At 45.4% G+C, this 17,198-nt stretch overlaps 1 pseudogene; it reads left to right on the top strand.

The window, feature by feature from the left end:
• LOC138247088 (N-formyl peptide receptor 3-like) overlaps window positions 1-16,278 on the top strand; it is a 57,829-nt pseudogene extending 41,551 nt beyond the window's left edge.
• Window positions 16,279-17,198: the final 920 nt, after the last annotated feature.

The raw sequence follows: 17,198 nt of genomic DNA, 5'->3' as shown, positions 1-17,198 counted from the left end.
AGGGATGTCATCTTTCTCTGCCTCAGCTCAGGATTAGGGGCCAATTACTGCTCTGTCCAGTTGCTGGAGCAGGGCCTAGCATCAATCAGCCAGCTGTCATTCCGTGCCAGGAGCAGGCTGGAGAAGCCCTGCGAGGAATGTCAGGTAGGAGGGGCTGAGACTTTCAGAGCACATGTGGCAACTAACTCCTGGAGGATGCCATCTTGAGCTATCCCAGAAGACTGTGCAAGAAGGAGGGGATGGGAGCAAGGAAGTGATGTGGCACATCTGGATAGGCCAGAGGTGCAGACCTGCTGGACACTTCCGCCCCCACTTAAAAGGTCCTGCACAGGGGAGAGCTCTCTCTCTTGGCTGTGCTTCACTGCTGGACACTGGGACTGCAGACGGGCGTCATGGACAACTGGAAGGAAGAACCTCCTGACTGCCCTTGGGGCAGGGACTCTGCCCCTGAAGGATCCCAGGCCAGCGAGGCGAATGCCAGGGCCAGGCAAGCTGGCCCCCTTACCCCCCCAGAGGACTAGTTGGGGGAAGGACTGGGCTAGCGCAAGGAGAGCGCGCAGCCCAGAAGGAAAAGAGGGAACCCAGAGGAAAGATTGGTGCAGGAGTCAGTGGAACTGGCTCCCTGATGATCTGGGACCCTTCGAGGCCAGGAGGCCTAAGGAGAGTGCTCCTGGTGGCAAGGGCTTGTCACCAGGAGCGGAACGACGCAAGAATGAAGAAAATCGGCCCTTGGGGGCCCGAGATATCACAGGAAAAGAATGGCGACCTTTGACCTTTGTGAAAGCAGCTACGAAGCGAGTGGAGCTCCGCAGCTGCTTGAGACTGTGCCCCCAGGGTGGGCCAGGGCCTGGGGGGCTGCCCAGGAAGAAGAGGAGAACAGGGGAGTGTCGTCGCACTCCCCGTCTCTGAAGAAGAAGGGACCCCGGACCCCATCCCAGGGCCCTGTGAAGCCTGGTCCCGTTTAGGAGGTTGAATGAAGGGGGGTGCCATCGCGCACCCCCCTGCCGCTGTGGAGAGGGGACCCCGGACCCCATCCCGGGGCCCCCGGCGGCGAAGACCAGCCGGGGAGCGCCATTGCCCTCCCCGTGAAGAAAGGTGAATGGGGGGGGCGCCGTCGTGCACCCCCCAGCAGAAGAGAAGTCGGGGAGCGCCGTCGCGCTCCCCGTGAAGACGGTCCAAAGGGGCCCTGGACCCCATCCCGGGGCCCCGAGAAGAGGCGGGAGTGGGGGTGCGCCGTCACGCACCCCCAGACGAAGAAAAGTCGGGGAGCGCTGTCGCGCTACCTGTGAATATGGCCGGAGGGGCCCTGGACCCCATCCCGGGGCCCCGCACAGAAGAGGGCCTGGGGAGCGCCGTCGCGCACCCCCCTATGAAGGAGAGGGGCCCCAGACCCCATCCCGGGGCCCCGAGAAGAGGAGGACTCCGGGGAGCGCCGTCGTGCTCCCCGTCGTGAGGAGGAGGGGCCCCGGACCCCATCCCGGGGCCCCGAAGATGCCAGCAGGAAGGGGGAGTGCCGCTGCACTCCCCCGCGCGGCCCCAGCGGCCGCCAGCATCCCGAGTCTGCCCGCTGGAGCGGGCAGACTCAAAGTCAGCAAGCCGGTTCCCGCGGCAGCACCCGGAGGTGCTGGCCGTGCGGGGTACCGGTGGGGGCGGCCAGGGGTGGGCTCCCTGAGCCGCCCTCCCACGAGGGATCCTTGTTTTGGTGTGGGGGGTGGCCGGGTGGGACCAGCACCCCCAAATAGCAAGAGCAAAGGGAAAAAAAGGAATTGCGGCTCTCCCCTCGCAGCGGGAGAGCCGCTCATCATTTATGCAGCCGCCCCAGCATGCTTTGTGGGGCAGGGGCTGCTTTTTGAGCCCTTAAAACGCCTGTGGTGGTCCCATTGAGATGGGTGCCACCACCAACGGAGAACTGGGAGGCCGGGGGAGCTGCAGGAGCAGCGCAGCCTCCCCCCAACATCTGTTGGTGTCCCCACCCTAGGTAGGGTGGGACACCTGAGAGATAACCCCTCAAGGGTTGGAGGGATGCTTGAAGGACAAGCTTCAGTGAACTTTTGTTCCTGTTTGTGCAAGGGTGCCTACCATAGGTGTAGGTTGGTATGGCCCCATGTATTCTACAGTTATTTTATGGTACAGTAAAAGTAATCAAAAGTAATCTAAAAGTAATCCTAATGGTTATCATGCTAGAATTTGGTTTCTTATGTTCTCTGATTATGCTAATTTGAATAATGACACTGACAGTCACATCTTGGCAGGATGAAAGTATTTATTCACAAATGTAGGTGTCATTATTGCACTGTACTGTTGAATACTGTCAGAATGTTCAAATGTTGCAAGGGGGGCACTGGGATTGTTTTGCCATGTGGGTTGTTGGATTATATTCTCCCTTAAGGAAACCTGAACGATTACATACTGTTGGTCCAGAGTGATTTTATCACTTTGTATATATTTGTAGATTGTTGCATAGTATTGAGTAGTGTGTGTGAATAATAATTGTACTTTTACTTTATCAAAAGAAAAAGCACAGACTAGACATTCATTTATTAAGAGTCATGCTTGCGTGCTTGTGAATGGGGATTACTAGCCCACACCACCTCCCTTGAGTAAGCCTTGGACTGCTCTGCAACGCTACCCTATGAGAGTCAAGCGCTACAATGGGGTGTTTGGTTCCCAGTGGCGGTCGTGTGCGGACTCGTTACTTGTGCAGGCCACACAACTAATGACCCACCTTCCAACAGGGCAGAAACCACTAGGCACCTGGGATTTTTTTTTGTTGGTGCCAATGTCACGCAGGGGGAGCGACCCCGTAGGCAAGGGTCGCTCCCGAGGGGGGTGGGGGCTGGGGGGGCAAATATATTTTAGGCCATTTCTGCCCCCCCTGGGGGAAGATCAGCCTATTATTAGGACGAACTGCCCCCAGGGCCTTCCTGTCGCGGGCGCTAGGCCTACCCACACAAGTGAGGTATCATTTTTATCGGGAGACTTGGGGGAACGCTGGGTGGAATTTGTGGCTCCTCTCAGATTCCCGAACTTTCTGCCAGAGAAATGTGAGGAACATGTGTTTTTTTAGCCACATTTTGAGGTTTGCAAAGGATTCTGGGTAACAGAACCTGGTCCGAGCTCCGCAAGTCACCCCTCCTTGGATTCCCCTAGGTCTCTAGTTTTCAGAAATGCACAGGTTTGGTAGGTTTCCCTAGGTGCCGGCTGAGCTAGAGGCCAAAATCTACAGGTAGGCACTTCGCAAAAAACACCTCTGTTTTCTTCCAAAAATTTGGATGTGTCCACGTTGCGCTTTGGGGCGTTTCCTGTCACGGGCGCTAGGCCTACCCACACAAGTGAGGTATCATTTTTATCGGGAGACTTAGGGGAACGCTGGGTGGAAGGAAATTTTTGGCTCCTCTCAGATTCCCGAACTTTCTGCCACAGAAATGTGAGGAACATGTGTTTTTTTAGCAAAATTTTGATGTTTGCAAAGGATTCTGGGTAACAGAACCTGGTCCGAGCCCCGCAAGTCACCCCTCCTTGGATTTCCCTAGGTCTCTAGTTTTCAGAAATGCACAGGTTTGGTAGGTTTCCCTAGGTGCCGGCTGAGCTAGAGGCCAAAATCTACAGGTAGGCAGTTCGCAAAAAACACCTCTGTTTTCTTCCAAAAATTTGGATGTGTCCACGTTGCGCTTTGGGGCGTTTCCTGTCACGGGCGCTAGGCCTACTCACACAAGTGAGGTATCATTTTTATCGGGAGACTTGGGGGAACGCTGGGTGGAAGGAAATTTGTGGCTCCTCTCAGATTCCCGAACTTTCTGCCACAGAAATGTGAGGAACAGGTGTTTTTTTAGCAAAATTTTGATGTTTGCAAAGGATTCTGGGTAACAGAACCTGGTCCGAGCCCCGCAAGTCACCCCTCCTTGGATTTCCCTAGGTCTCTAGTTTTCAGAAATGCACAGGTTTGGTAGGTTTCCCTAGGTGCCGGCTGAGCTAGAGGCCAAAATCTACAGGTAGGCAGTTCGCAAAAAACACCTCTGTTTTCTTCCAAAAATTTGGATGTGTCCACGTTGCGCTTTGGGGCGTTTCCTGTCACGGGCGCTAGGCCTACCCACACAAGTGAGGTATCATTTTTATCGGGAGACTTGGGGGAACGCTGGGTGGAAGGAAATTTGTGGCTCCTCTCAGATTCCCGAACTTTCTGCCACAGAAATGTGAGGAACATGTGTTTTTTTAGCCAAATTTTGAAGTTTGCAAAGGATTCTGGGTAACAGAACCTGGTCCGAGCCCCGCAAGTCACCCCTCCTTGGATTCCCCTAGGTCTCTTGTTTTTAGAAATGCACAGCTTTGGTAGGTTTCCCTAGGTGCCGGCTGAGCTAGAGGTCAAAATCTACAGGTAGGCACTTCGCAAAAAACACCTCTGTTTTCTTCCAAAAATTTGGATGTGTCCACGTTGCGCTTTGGGGTGTTTCCTGTCGCGGGCGCTAGGCCTACCCACACAAGTGAGGTATCATTTTTATCAAGAGACTTGGGGGAACGCTGGGTGGAAGGAAATTTGTGGCTCCTCTCAGATTCCCGAACTTTCTGCCACAGAAATGTGAGGAACATGTGTTTTTTTAGCCAAATTTTGAGGATTTGCAAAGGATTCTGGGTAACAGAACCTGGTCAGAGCCCCGCAAGTCACCCCTCCTTGGATTCCCCTAGGTCTCTAGTTTTTAGAAATGCACAGGTTTGGTAGGTTTCCCTAGGTGCCGGCTGAGCTAGAGGCCAAAATCTACAGGTAGGCAGTTCGCAAAAAACACCTCTGTTTTCTTCCAAAAATTTGGATGTGTCCACGTTGCGCTTTGGGGCGTTTCCTGTCACGGGCGCTAGGCCTACCCACACAAGTGAGGTATCATTTTTATCGGGAGACTTGGGGGAACGCTGGGTGGAAGGAAATTTGTGGCTCCTCTCAGATTCCCGAACTTTCTGCCACAGAAATGTGAGGAACATGTGTTTTTTTAGCAAAATTTTGATGTTTGCAAAGGATTCTGGGTAACAGAACCTGGTCCGAGCCCCGCAAGTCACCCCTCCTTGGATTTCCCTAGGTCTCTAGTTTTCAGAAATGCACAGGTTTGGTAGGTTTCCCTAGGTGCCGGCTGAGCTAGAGGCCAAAATCTACAGGTAGGCAGTTCGCAAAAAACACCTCTGTTTTCTTCCAAAAATTTGGATGTGTCCACGTTGCGCTTTGGGGCGTTTCCTGTCACGGGCGCTAGGCCTACCCACACAAGTGAGGTATCATTTTTATCGGGAGACTTGGGGGAACGCTGGGTGGAAGGAAATTTGTGGCTCCTCTCAGATTCCCGAACTTTCTGCCACAGAAATGTGAGGAACATGTGTTTTTTTAGCAAAATTTTGATGTTTGCAAAGGATTCTGGGTAACAGAACCTGGTCCGAGCCCCGCAAGTCACCCCTCCTTGGATTTCCCTAGGTCTCTAGTTTTCAGAAATGCACAGGTTTGGTAGGTTTCCCTAGGTGCCGGCTGAGCTAGAGGCCAAAATCTACAGGTAGGCAGTTCGCAAAAAACACCTCTGTTTTCTTCCAAAAATTTGGATGTGTCCACGTTGCGCTTTGGGGCGTTTCCTGTCACGGGCGCTAGGCCTACCCACACAAGTGAGGTATCATTTTTATCGGGAGACTTGGGGGAACGCTGGGTGGAAGGAAATTTGTGGCTCCTCTCAGATTCCCGAACTTTCTGCCACAGAAATGTGAGGAACATGTGTTTTTTTAGCCAAATTTTGAAGTTTGCAAAGGATTCTGGGTAACAGAACCTGGTCCGAGCCCCGCAAGTCACCCCTCCTTGGATTCCCCTAGGTCTCTTGTTTTTAGAAATGCACAGGTTTGGTAGGTTTCCCTAGGTGCCGGCTGAGCTAGAGGTCAAAATCTACAGGTAGGCACTTCGCAAAAAACACCTCTGTTTTCTTCCAAAAATTTGGATGTGTCCACGTTGCGCTTTGGGGTGTTTCCTGTCGCGGGCGCTAGGCCTACCCACACAAGTGAGGTATCATTTTTATCAGGAGACTTGGGGGAACGCTGGGTGGAAGGAAATTTGTGGCTCCTCTCAGATTCCCGAACTTTCTGCCACAGAAATGTGAGGAACATGTGTTTTTTTAGCCAAATTTTGAGGATTTGCAAAGGATTCTGGGTAACAGAACCTGGTCAGAGCCCCGCAAGTCACCCCTCCTTGGATTCCCCTAGGTCTCTAGTTTTTAGAAATGCACAGGTTTGGTAGGTTTCCCTAGGTGCCGGCTGAGCTAGAGGCCAAAATCTACAGGTAGGCACTTCGCAAAAAACATCTCTGTTTTCTTCCAAAAATTTGGATGTGTCCACGTTGCGCTTTGGGGCGTTTCCTGTCGCGGGCGCTAGGCCTACCCACACAAGTGAGGTATCATTTTTATCGAGAGACTTGGGGGAACGCTGGGTGGAAGGAAATTTGTGGCTCCTCTCAGATTCCAGAACTTTCTGCCACAGAAATGTGAGGAACATGTGTTTTTTTAGCCAAATTTTGAGGTTTGCAAAGGATTCTGGGTAACAGAACCTGGTCCGAGCCCCGCAAGTCACCCCTCCTTGGATTCCCCTAGGTCTCTAGTTTTCAGAAATGCACAGGTTTGGTAGGTTTCCCTAGGGGCCGGCTGAGCTAGAGGTCAAAATCTACAGGTAGGCACTTCGCAAAAAACACCTCTGTTTTCTTCCAAAAATTTGGATGTGTCCACGTTGCGCTTTGGGGTGTTTCCTGTCGCGGGCGCTAGGCCTACCCACACAAGTGAGGTATCATTTTTATCGGGAGACTTGGGGGAACATAGATTAGCAAAACAAGTGTTATTGCCCCTTGTCTTTCTCTACATTATTTCCTTCCAAATATTGGAGAGTGTGTAAAAAAGACATCTATTTGAGAAATGCCCTGTAATTCACATGCTAGTATGGTCACCCCGTAATTCAGAGATGTGCAAATAACCACTGCTCCTCTCCACCTTATCTTGTGCCCTTTTTTGGAAATACAAAGGTTTTCTTGATAGCAATTTTTTACTCTTTATATTTCAGCAAATTAATTGCTGAATACCCGGTATAGAATGAAAACGCACTGCAGGGTGCAGCTCATTTATTGCCTCTGGGTTCCTCGGGTTCTTGATGAACCTACAAGCCCTATATATCCCCACAACCAGAGGAGTCCAGCAGACGTAACGGTATATTGCTTTCGATAATCTGACATTGCAGGGAAAAGTTACAGAGTAAAACAGAGAAAAATTGATGTTTTTTTCACCTCAATTTCAATATTTTTCTTTTTCAGTTGTTATTTTCTGTAGGAAACCCTTGTAGGATCTACACAAATGACCCCTTGCTGAATTCAGAATTTTGTCTACTTTTCAGAAATGTTTAGGTTTCTGCGATCCAGCATTGGTTTCATGCCCATTTCTGTCACTAACTGGAAGGAGGCTGAAAGCACAAAAAATTGCAAAAATGGGGTATGTCCCAGTAAAATGCCAAAATTGTGTTGAAAAATTGGGTTTTCTGATTCAAGTCTGCCTGTTCCTGAAAGCTGGGAAGCTGCTGAGTTTAGCACCGCAAACCCTTTGTTGATGCCATTTTCAGGGGAAAAACCACAAGCCTTCTTCTGCAGCCACTTTTTCCAATTTTTTTGAAAAAACGAAATTTTCCCTGTATTTTGGCCAATTTCTTGGCCTCCTTCAGGGGAACCCACAAAGTCTGGGTACCTCTAGAATCCCTAGGATGTTGGAAAAAAGGACGCAAATTTGGCTTGGTTAGCTTATGTGGACAAAAAGTTATGAGGGCCTAAGCGCTAATTGCCCCAAATAGGCAAAAAAAGGCCTGGCACAGGAGGGGGAAAAGGCCTGGCAGCGAAGGGGTTAATAGAAGATCGAAAATATTTTCACATCCAAGGTGGTACATCTGTTGTATAGATTAAATATTTTTTGGTTACCCAGATTTATACCTCGTAATTTATGCACTCGAGGCACTTATTGGCAAAACATAATTGGACCAGTATACCCACAGAGACTGAGCACACATTTTTATAATGATATATATACCTTCAAATAGCCACCTGCACTTGATGGATCAATTAACGGAACTCACTCCCGGCCCTATTTCTATGGCGGCCATTTTTGAGGTGATGTTTACCTATAAACAACCAAATAGTCTTACAGGTAAAGTTGGTTGTTAAAATAAATTTCATGAAAACACAATATGGATTCTAGCTATCTTATTCCTATTGCCGTGTAAAGTAGTGCATCCACCTGAAACACTCACTCACACGCTCAAACAAGGGTCACATGCTCCTCATCGGAACATAATCTGAGCAATATGCCTCCCGGATTGTTTGTATGTTTCTACTGCATTAGTACCTTTACGAATCCTCTTTTCTGATATGTGATTGTTGTTAACCTAGTTGTATCACTCCGGATATTAATAAAGGGTCATATAAAGTATCCTCCCAACCAATCAGTACGTCTATTGCGTAGATTTTGCATTCAAATTCCCAGATTCATACCTCGAAATTCATGCACTTAAGGCGCTCCACGGCAAAACGCCATTGACCCAGTATATCGGCAAAAGCCGATCATATGCTCATGCATCATTTATATATCTTTGGATAACAGCTTACACCTGGCGTGTCCATTAAAGGACTCACTCCCGGCGGTGTGTCCATGGTGGCCATTTTGGAGTGGTGTTAAACTCCATAAAATCGTAATCATGGAAATCAATTAGATAAAATTATGGTGTTAATTCTAGCTTATCTTTTACATGACGACATATTGGACAACAAATATTTAACCATTGTCACCAAAACGATACGTCTATTGCATAGATTTTATTTTTCAGTTTCTCAGGTTCATACCTCAAAGGCACTCCACGGTAAAATACCAACGGCATGTTTGTCAACAAGGACCGATCATGTGTTCATGCATCATGGGGGCCATTTTGGAGTGATATTTGGCTCCATCTGACCGTATAGGTTTTTTAAAAATGTATTGTAAAAATGGATTAGATGAGGATACGATGTTGATTCTAATTATCTTTTGCGTATTCACATATTAGATAATAAATCTTTATCAGTTATCACCAAAACGGTGCATCTATTACATCAATTTTATTTTTCATTTTCCAGATTTGTACCTTCGAAATCCATGCACTCGAGGCGCTCAGCGGCAAAACGCCAGTGGCCCAATATGTCAGCTAAACCGATGACATACTCATGCATCATTTATATATCTTTAGATAACTGATTACATTTGAAAAGCCATTACAGGACTCACTCCCAGCGGTATATCCACAGCGGCCATTTCGGAGTGATGTTTACCTCCCTACAACCATGTAGGTTTCTTTAGAGTTAATTGTGGAAATAAATTAAACAAAAATGTGATGTTAATTCTGAATATGTTTCATATATTCGTATATTAGACAATAATATCTTTTCATTCATATCAACTTTCAAGTTTCCAAAAAATAAAGAAATTCATTATTAACATTTAGACCTTCCTGAACTGTTCGTAAGCGACTTATCCATTTTGCCTCTGTTTGTCTCAATATCAACTCTCTGTTGCCTCCCCCTTCATGAATAGATATGTGTTCCACACCATGGAACCAAATCTGAGTATTCATGGGATGAACTTGTTGTATATGCATAGCCACGGGGTATCTTCCATCGCCGTTATTTATAGCTCTTACATGTTCCATTATTCTGATTTTTAAACTCCGTATACTACTACCAATATATAATTTGCCACATGAACAGCCTAATACATAGTCTATAAAAGTGGTATTGCAATTGATTAAATAATTGATTGTATATTCCTTCAAGGTGTTGTATTTAAATTTGTTTGTTTTATTTATTCCCATCTTACATATGGAGCAACCTCCACAAATGAAGAAACCTGCTGGTTTCGCATCTAACCATGTTCCAATCTCTGATTTGTTAAAATTGTATTTCACATAACTGGGACACAATGGGGGTCATTCTGACCCCGGCGGTCTAAGACCCCCGGGGCCAGGGTCGGCGGGAGAACCGCCGACAGGCCGGCGGTGCCCCGCAGGGCATTCTGACCGCGGCGGTTCGGCCGCGGTCAGAAGAGGCAAACCGGCAGTCTCCCGCCGGTTTACCGCTGCCCTTAGAATCCCCCATGGCGGCGCAGCAAGCGGTAGGGGGTGCCGTGGGGCCCCTGGGGGCCCCTGCCGTGCCCATGCCAATGGCATGGGCACGGCAGGGGCCCCCGTAAGAGGGCCCCGCAAAGTATTTCAGTGTCTGCTAAGCAGACACTGAAATACGCGACGGGTGCAACTGCACCCGTCGCACCCCTGCAACTCCGCCGGCTCAATTCTGAGCCGGCGTCCTCGTTGCAGGGGCATTTCCGCTGGGCCGGCGGGCGCTCTTTTGGAGAGCGCCCGCCGGCCCAGCGGAAATGTTTAAATGGCCGCCGCGGTCTTTTGACCGCGGTGCGGTCATTAAACGGCGGTACCTTGGCGGACGGTCAGAATCAGGCCCAATATGTTTTTTAATGCGTTGCCTCTCCGATAGACCATTTTAGGTCTTTCACATATCGTACCTTCCGGTAGTGTGGCAGAATTTAAGATATGCCAATTCTTCTTTAGTGCGTTAAAAATATGATTACTATAAAGATCATATTTAGTAACGAAACATATCTCACGTTTCTTTTGATTATCTTTATTTTTATTCATTTCTTTCTCCCTATGTTTTTCTTTCAATGTATATTCCCTGTCCGCTTTCTCTATTTTTGCTCTTGCATTTTTCAAAACACCCTCACTATATTCTCTCTTACGAAAATCATATTCCATTATCAATAATCTTTTCTCAATATCCTTCTGTTGGCTACAATTCTGCCGTGCCCCCACCATTTCTCCATATGGTATTGATTCTATTGTTTTTCTTGGGTGTGAACTAGTGGCATGACGTACACTATTACATGCAGTTATTTTCTTAAAAATATCACTATGGATGGCATTCTCATGTATAAATAACTGTAAATCCAAAAAATCGATTGTGTGTCTGATATTTTAAAGTCAACCTCACATTGAATCTATTGTTATTTAGAAAGGCATGATAATCAAAAAGCATTTTCCACCAAATAAAAAAAAAAAAAAACAAGCACAACCTCCTCCACTTGTCTCTATGAAGCCCTCAGATGAGCCAGGTCCCGGGGGCATTGAAATTTTAATGCGGGGAAACCGCCACATCCCCAGTGTTTTTGCTAAAGCAAACACAGAGGGCCACTCTGTCCCAGGGACAACCGCATTCTTGGGGCTTCATTCACTTTCAATGAAGGGGGGCCTCTCAGCCCCCGAGACCGCCACCTCCCCGTGCTTAATTGAAATTCAAGATGGGGGGCTATGTGGCCCCCTGCAGCCCCAGAGACTGCCACCTCCCCAGGGCTTAATTGAAATTCAAGGTGTGGGCCGCACAGTCACCCACAGCCCTAGGGACCACCACCTCTCTGGGGCAATAACCTTTGGAGGGGGGCCCCCTCACGAAGCCACCCATAACCCTGGGGACCACCACCCCTAGGGCCAGCTCCAGCTTTGTCCCGGGGTGCCCCCTCACAAAGCCGCCCATAACCCTGGGGACCACCACCCATAGGGCCAGCTCCAGCTTTGTCCCGGGGTGCCCTTCCCCGGGACATACCTGTTTGCTCTGAGCTGGTGGGAGCTTTGACAGCCCCCACCAAGTCAAAGCAAATACTCTCCTAGGATGAAGTGAGACCTGTCAAACAGCTCTCACTTCATGCAAGCGGAGGTTTTCTCTGTTTCCCTGCCTGCAGAGATGCTGGCAGGGAAACATTGGTCTCACAGAGAAGGAGCTGCTTTACTATCATCACTGATGTCACGGAAGATGTCATGAGTGATGTCATATGTGAGGTCATAAGACTTGCATTGAGGGAGCGTAAGTTATAGTTAGTTCAGGTAACTATAACTGCTGTATTTCTATGGTTTGGTACATATACAATGTAATCCTAACTATAACGTCCCTGTATCCTTTTATATATATATATATATATATATATATATATATATATGCACATACTTGTAGAGACACAAGTTGATATTTGACCTGGAAAGCAGCTCCTTCCATTGCTTCCAATTGCCATTTTATTTTGTTACTCTTATTTTCTTGCTTTCTAATTGATGGTTTTATTTCTTTTTATTTTGTACCTCTAGTCTTTCTCCTCATGTGGAGCAAAGCCTATTTACCATCTCTCTGACAGGCTCCTTTTATCCTTCCACAAGTTCCTGCTTTTCAGGAACTTTTTTTTCTACTTTTAGAACCACTCATTGAGAGTGTCTTTCGTTTTCCTCATTCACTGAGTTGTTCCACTTCTCCCAGCACATTTCATTTCATAACATTATAAAATTTCTATTTTCACCATCTTTTCCATTTGAGACAATCTCAGTGCAAATACATTTTTATACAGCTTCGCCGTTTTGTTGTACCATGCACAGTTTTAAACTATTTAATCTAGAGCCTTCCCTATACTTGTATGCACACATTTTATTTCTTACCATTAGCGCTATCATAATTCAAAAACTTTAAACCACCCTTTACAAATGCATGAGTGCATGTGCTTTTTACCATTCAGAGTGTTGCCCGCTTTTCTCAGCACATTTCTTTTAAAAATATAAAACTTTCATTTTCCACAAATTCATCCTTCAAGTCCCCCTTAAGTATGTTTTTAGTGTGCTTTTAGATTACTTCAAGTCGTTTTCTGATATTCTTTAACATCACATTGTGCTCTCTTGCTCAGAGTGGTAGAAAGTTCCAAGACTTTGATGCAAGAAACAAGATAGAATTAGTCCAGTGAGGAGTTTACAGATCCAAGGAACCTGTACAAAAAAGTGTTCGAGGATCAGCGAGATCTAGATGAGCAGTAGTGCAGCAATCTTTGTCTAAGATACACTGGATTTATCTTGTAAGAAACTTTGTATGCCATACACAATGGCTTGAAAGGGGATCATTTGCAGATAGGACTCTAGTGCAGATCATTGAGATGCTCAGATACAAATTTGAGAGGCAGCAGTCTCAGGACCAGTATGGCTGCGGTGTTCTGCAAAATTCAAAGTCTACACATTAAATATCATGAATTCCCTAACATCGGGACTTCACATAGTGTAGGCTGAAATCAAGGCTTGAGTGGTCATTTTGCAAGCTGAAAGAGGCATAAAAGGCAAGAATTTGAGAATAAGGACACAGGATGAGGCAACTCTGTTAATCTGTTCAAAATGAACACCCAGATTTTAGACAACGGAAGTAGGCTGTGTTCAGCACTTCCATTTTTCTTAATGGGGCTTAAGGCATTGCATAGCATGCGTCGACCTAGCCAATGCCAGCATGCGGGGCCGGCTTTAGCATTGATGGAGCTTGGTGTGACAATCTATGTTGGGTCCCCCAGTGACTTCATTCGAGGAGGAGTTAAGGCGCAGATCAACTACGTTTTTACTATGGACAGTAACCAAGGTTTCTGTACTGTGGTACTCTTAACTCTACTGCAAGTATGCTTTTAGCTGCCATGCACCAATACCCACTTCTTTGCACCATTGTGCAAGGGTGCTTGCATAAGGTGAATCTTATGTTTTAATCTATCCAGCACAACATTTTTTGCTGCTTTGACAAAGTTTAACACTTTACCATTGTGTACGTGTGCTGTGTGGTGCAGCATACGTGCACCATTGAAAAGGTTTGGAGAAAATAAATCTTTCCTCTAACTTTATGCCTGCCTCCTGGAAGCATACATTTTGATGCCTAACCCTTTCTAACAAAGTTAAGAAATCGGGATTAGCATCAAAGTCCATGGGGGAGTGCATAGAATTGTCCATGCACTACCTGTGCAATGACTCCTTCACATAAAGAAGTGCCCAGTGCTACTTTGTGTTACTTTAGGGTTACTATCCAATGCAAGTCAGAATTTGGGCTGGAATTAAGCCACAAAACATTCCTTTGCACCAGTTTTGCATCAAACAAGACTCAAAGTGTTAGTAAATCCACCCTATAAACATATCACAATATTTGGGGTGCCCTACTAATAAAATTGAATTGATACACAAATGAATCCTTTCAGAAAAAAAATAAGGTTCTTATCCTATATCTTTCACTTTTCATGTAGTGATTTGATGCAAATTCATAGCTCAATGTGCTAATTTAATAGGATTGTTACTTATGAATTCTAAGAAACAAAAGGATCTCTTTGACAAAAGCAATAAACTACTGCGCTATCTAAATAAAGTACTAATCTATGACCTGCATGTTACACGTGCTTTGCAGTACGAACATTAACGCTAGATAATCGAATATTATGAGTCAAAACTGTGACTATACATATGGAACATCTCTCCATCAAGCGCATTAACCACACAAGCCTTTAGGCTGTTGCAGTTATCCCCTGAAAAATGCCACACACACAAACATCTCTACAGGCTATTCTTATATTGGTTCATCTGGCCACAAGGAGCCCCCCCCCCCCTCCCCCCCCCCCCCCGGTTACCTTAGCGATCGTTCACAATGGCACCAGTTGGACAGCCCCAAAAGCCAGCACTGCCAGCATGCAAGCACTGATGCGACCCTGAGTCTTGAGAATTACTGGAAATGGAGACAACAATTTGGGTGACGTCGGCATAGGATACAATTTCAAATCTCCATGTTCTGACCAGTACAGAGAGTGGTTAATATATGTTTTAATATGGAAGGAACTTAAGACCATTGTGGGATTCAATACAGAATAGGAAGTCCTTTGGGGAAAAAAGGTGCAAGTGAGAGATTGTGACCAATTAAATACAATGGAAATAAGCCATTGTAATACTTTATTTCATTTTTGAGACCCCACTTAACTAGGATACTAAGATAGTGTGAGAGACAGAGTCCAACGCTGCAGAGTGGTCCAGGTGGTTTATTTAAGTGGTTTCTTTGAATTAAAATACATTCAGTTACAGATTCTGAAGACTAATTTACAGGAAGAACCACAACTTTTGAATTAAAAGTACACAAAAAATATTTTTCTCTGATGGTGACTGCATTTTTTTCAATGCTTTTTCTTTGGTGCTGTTGTTTTGTAACTGGACACATGTTTAACTATAACTATCATCACTGTGGCATAAATAATGTTTACCCATTTTCTTTAATGTCCACATTTGTTTTGAAATTAACTGAAATTTATGTTTGTTTTTGTTTGCTCTAGAGCAGAAATTTGACAATTATAAATGTTAAACTTTTTTTAATTTCAGGGAAACATCGTTAGATGTCATGGAGAACATCACTGTCAGTCTAATACTTCTCTCAAACCCAACAACTATAGAGACAACTACACTGGCCCCTGAGTACATTTTTTATTTCAACATAAGAATGTTCTCCATGGTGTCTCTTTCAATCACTTTCCTTCTGGGAACATCAGGCAAAGGATAGGTATCTGTACCTTCAAGATGACAAAGATGGTGAATGCTATTTGGTTCCTTAAGCTGGCCATTGCAGACTTCATCTTTGACATTTTCCTTACCCTTCACATTTCGTCAAAGGCAATAGATGGATATTGGCCATTTGGAGGATTTTTGTGCAAGATCGGTAACATGGTGTTATATCTAAACATATTGGTAGCAAGCATCTCCTTCCTCGTGGTGATCATTATAGACAAACGCATTTCTGTGCTGTATCCATTCTGGTCCGCAAACATAGAAAACCCAACCTGGCATACGAGGTTGCATTTGTCACATGGATGTTCTCAGTCATTCTCAATTCTCCATATCCAGCATTTTATGACACTGTGGCTTGGGAGGACAATGATACATTTTGTTTCAGGAATTACGGTGTTCCTTATAAGGATGTTTCTGAAAAAGCTCTCAATATCATGGCAATGCTCCACAAGGTCATGCTCATAACTTGATTTGTAGCTATGTTTGTAGTCCTATTCACCATCATCATTATTAACTACAGAGCCAATCACAGTGAAGATCAGACAACTACCTTGCCAGAGAACATCCAGGCAACCCTCCAGGTTTATCATGACTACCTTGTTCCTGTTCTTCATCAGTTGCTTTCCATTCCATTCCTTACCCTTACTTGATTTGACAGAATATATACTTTGGCCTCTCAATGTCCATCTGGTAGCCGAAGCACTTGCAACATGTCTGGCAAGCTTTAACAGCTGCCTCAACCCTTCCTTGTACTTCTTCATGGGCAGAGACTTCAAAGATATGTTTAGACAGTCTATTTTATCAGTGTTTGAAATAAACTTCAATGAGGAATAAACTCTGGCCAGGTTGGACCTCAGGAGCCTTTCCAAAATCATCAAGTGAGGTGGAATTGTGTTTGCTTTGAAACTTTCTTGAGCTTGTGCAAATAAGGTGCTCCCTGTGCATGAATATGCCATACTCCATTGTGGTTTTCTACAAACAGAGTTTCATTGAAGTGAATCATTCTTGTTCGAAAATCATTCAGTGTTTTTGTACTACAAATGCCAGTAAAGGTTTTGATAAGTCTATATGTTGTCTATATTGTAGATCCACAGTTTATAGTGACCCCTCTATCACCCTACATATATGTCTTTCACAGCATTTTATATAGACATCTGTATTCGAATTGCCAACAATAAATTTGGAGGAATTACCTTTTCATAATAATGGCTCCTCTCAATAGTCAGTAATGCAATGTTCATATTGAAGGGTTTTTTCTACATTACCCTGTCCCTTTTCTAGTCAATTATTATGTTACACATTCGTAGTAGGGTTGTGCAATATCCACCATTTATAATGTTTCATGTGGATGTGAGTGAGTGCCAAACCATCAACATAAATATGTAATGCAAGACAAGCACAAATATTGCAATTTTAGAATCATTTCATCTCTAAATGTCTTGTGAAGATTATTTAATTCAGTATATTTCTTTCCCAGCCACATAATTAGTCCCTGAACGATTTTTCCAACATGTTTGCCATGTGAGGTTCTCTATTTTCAAACTATGAATAAGAAAAAAACATCATGGCAACAAACAAAAACTTCGTACGACTGCCAGTGTACTGGTGTTGATTACAATCCTATTACTGCCCCAACCCTATGGGTCAAAGCCTGTTCAGCTCATTAACAGCTCAAGGCACCATTCACGTCCTACTCCCTTCAATCTCCTTAATCACTGCTCTTCAACAATCACTTGAAACTAAAAAGATCCACA

This window comes from Pleurodeles waltl, chromosome 7 (assembly GCF_031143425.1).
Source record: "Pleurodeles waltl isolate 20211129_DDA chromosome 7, aPleWal1.hap1.20221129, whole genome shotgun sequence".
Taxonomy (NCBI): domain Eukaryota; kingdom Metazoa; phylum Chordata; class Amphibia; order Caudata; family Salamandridae; genus Pleurodeles; species Pleurodeles waltl.
This window is presented reverse-complemented; position numbering and strand designations above follow the sequence as displayed.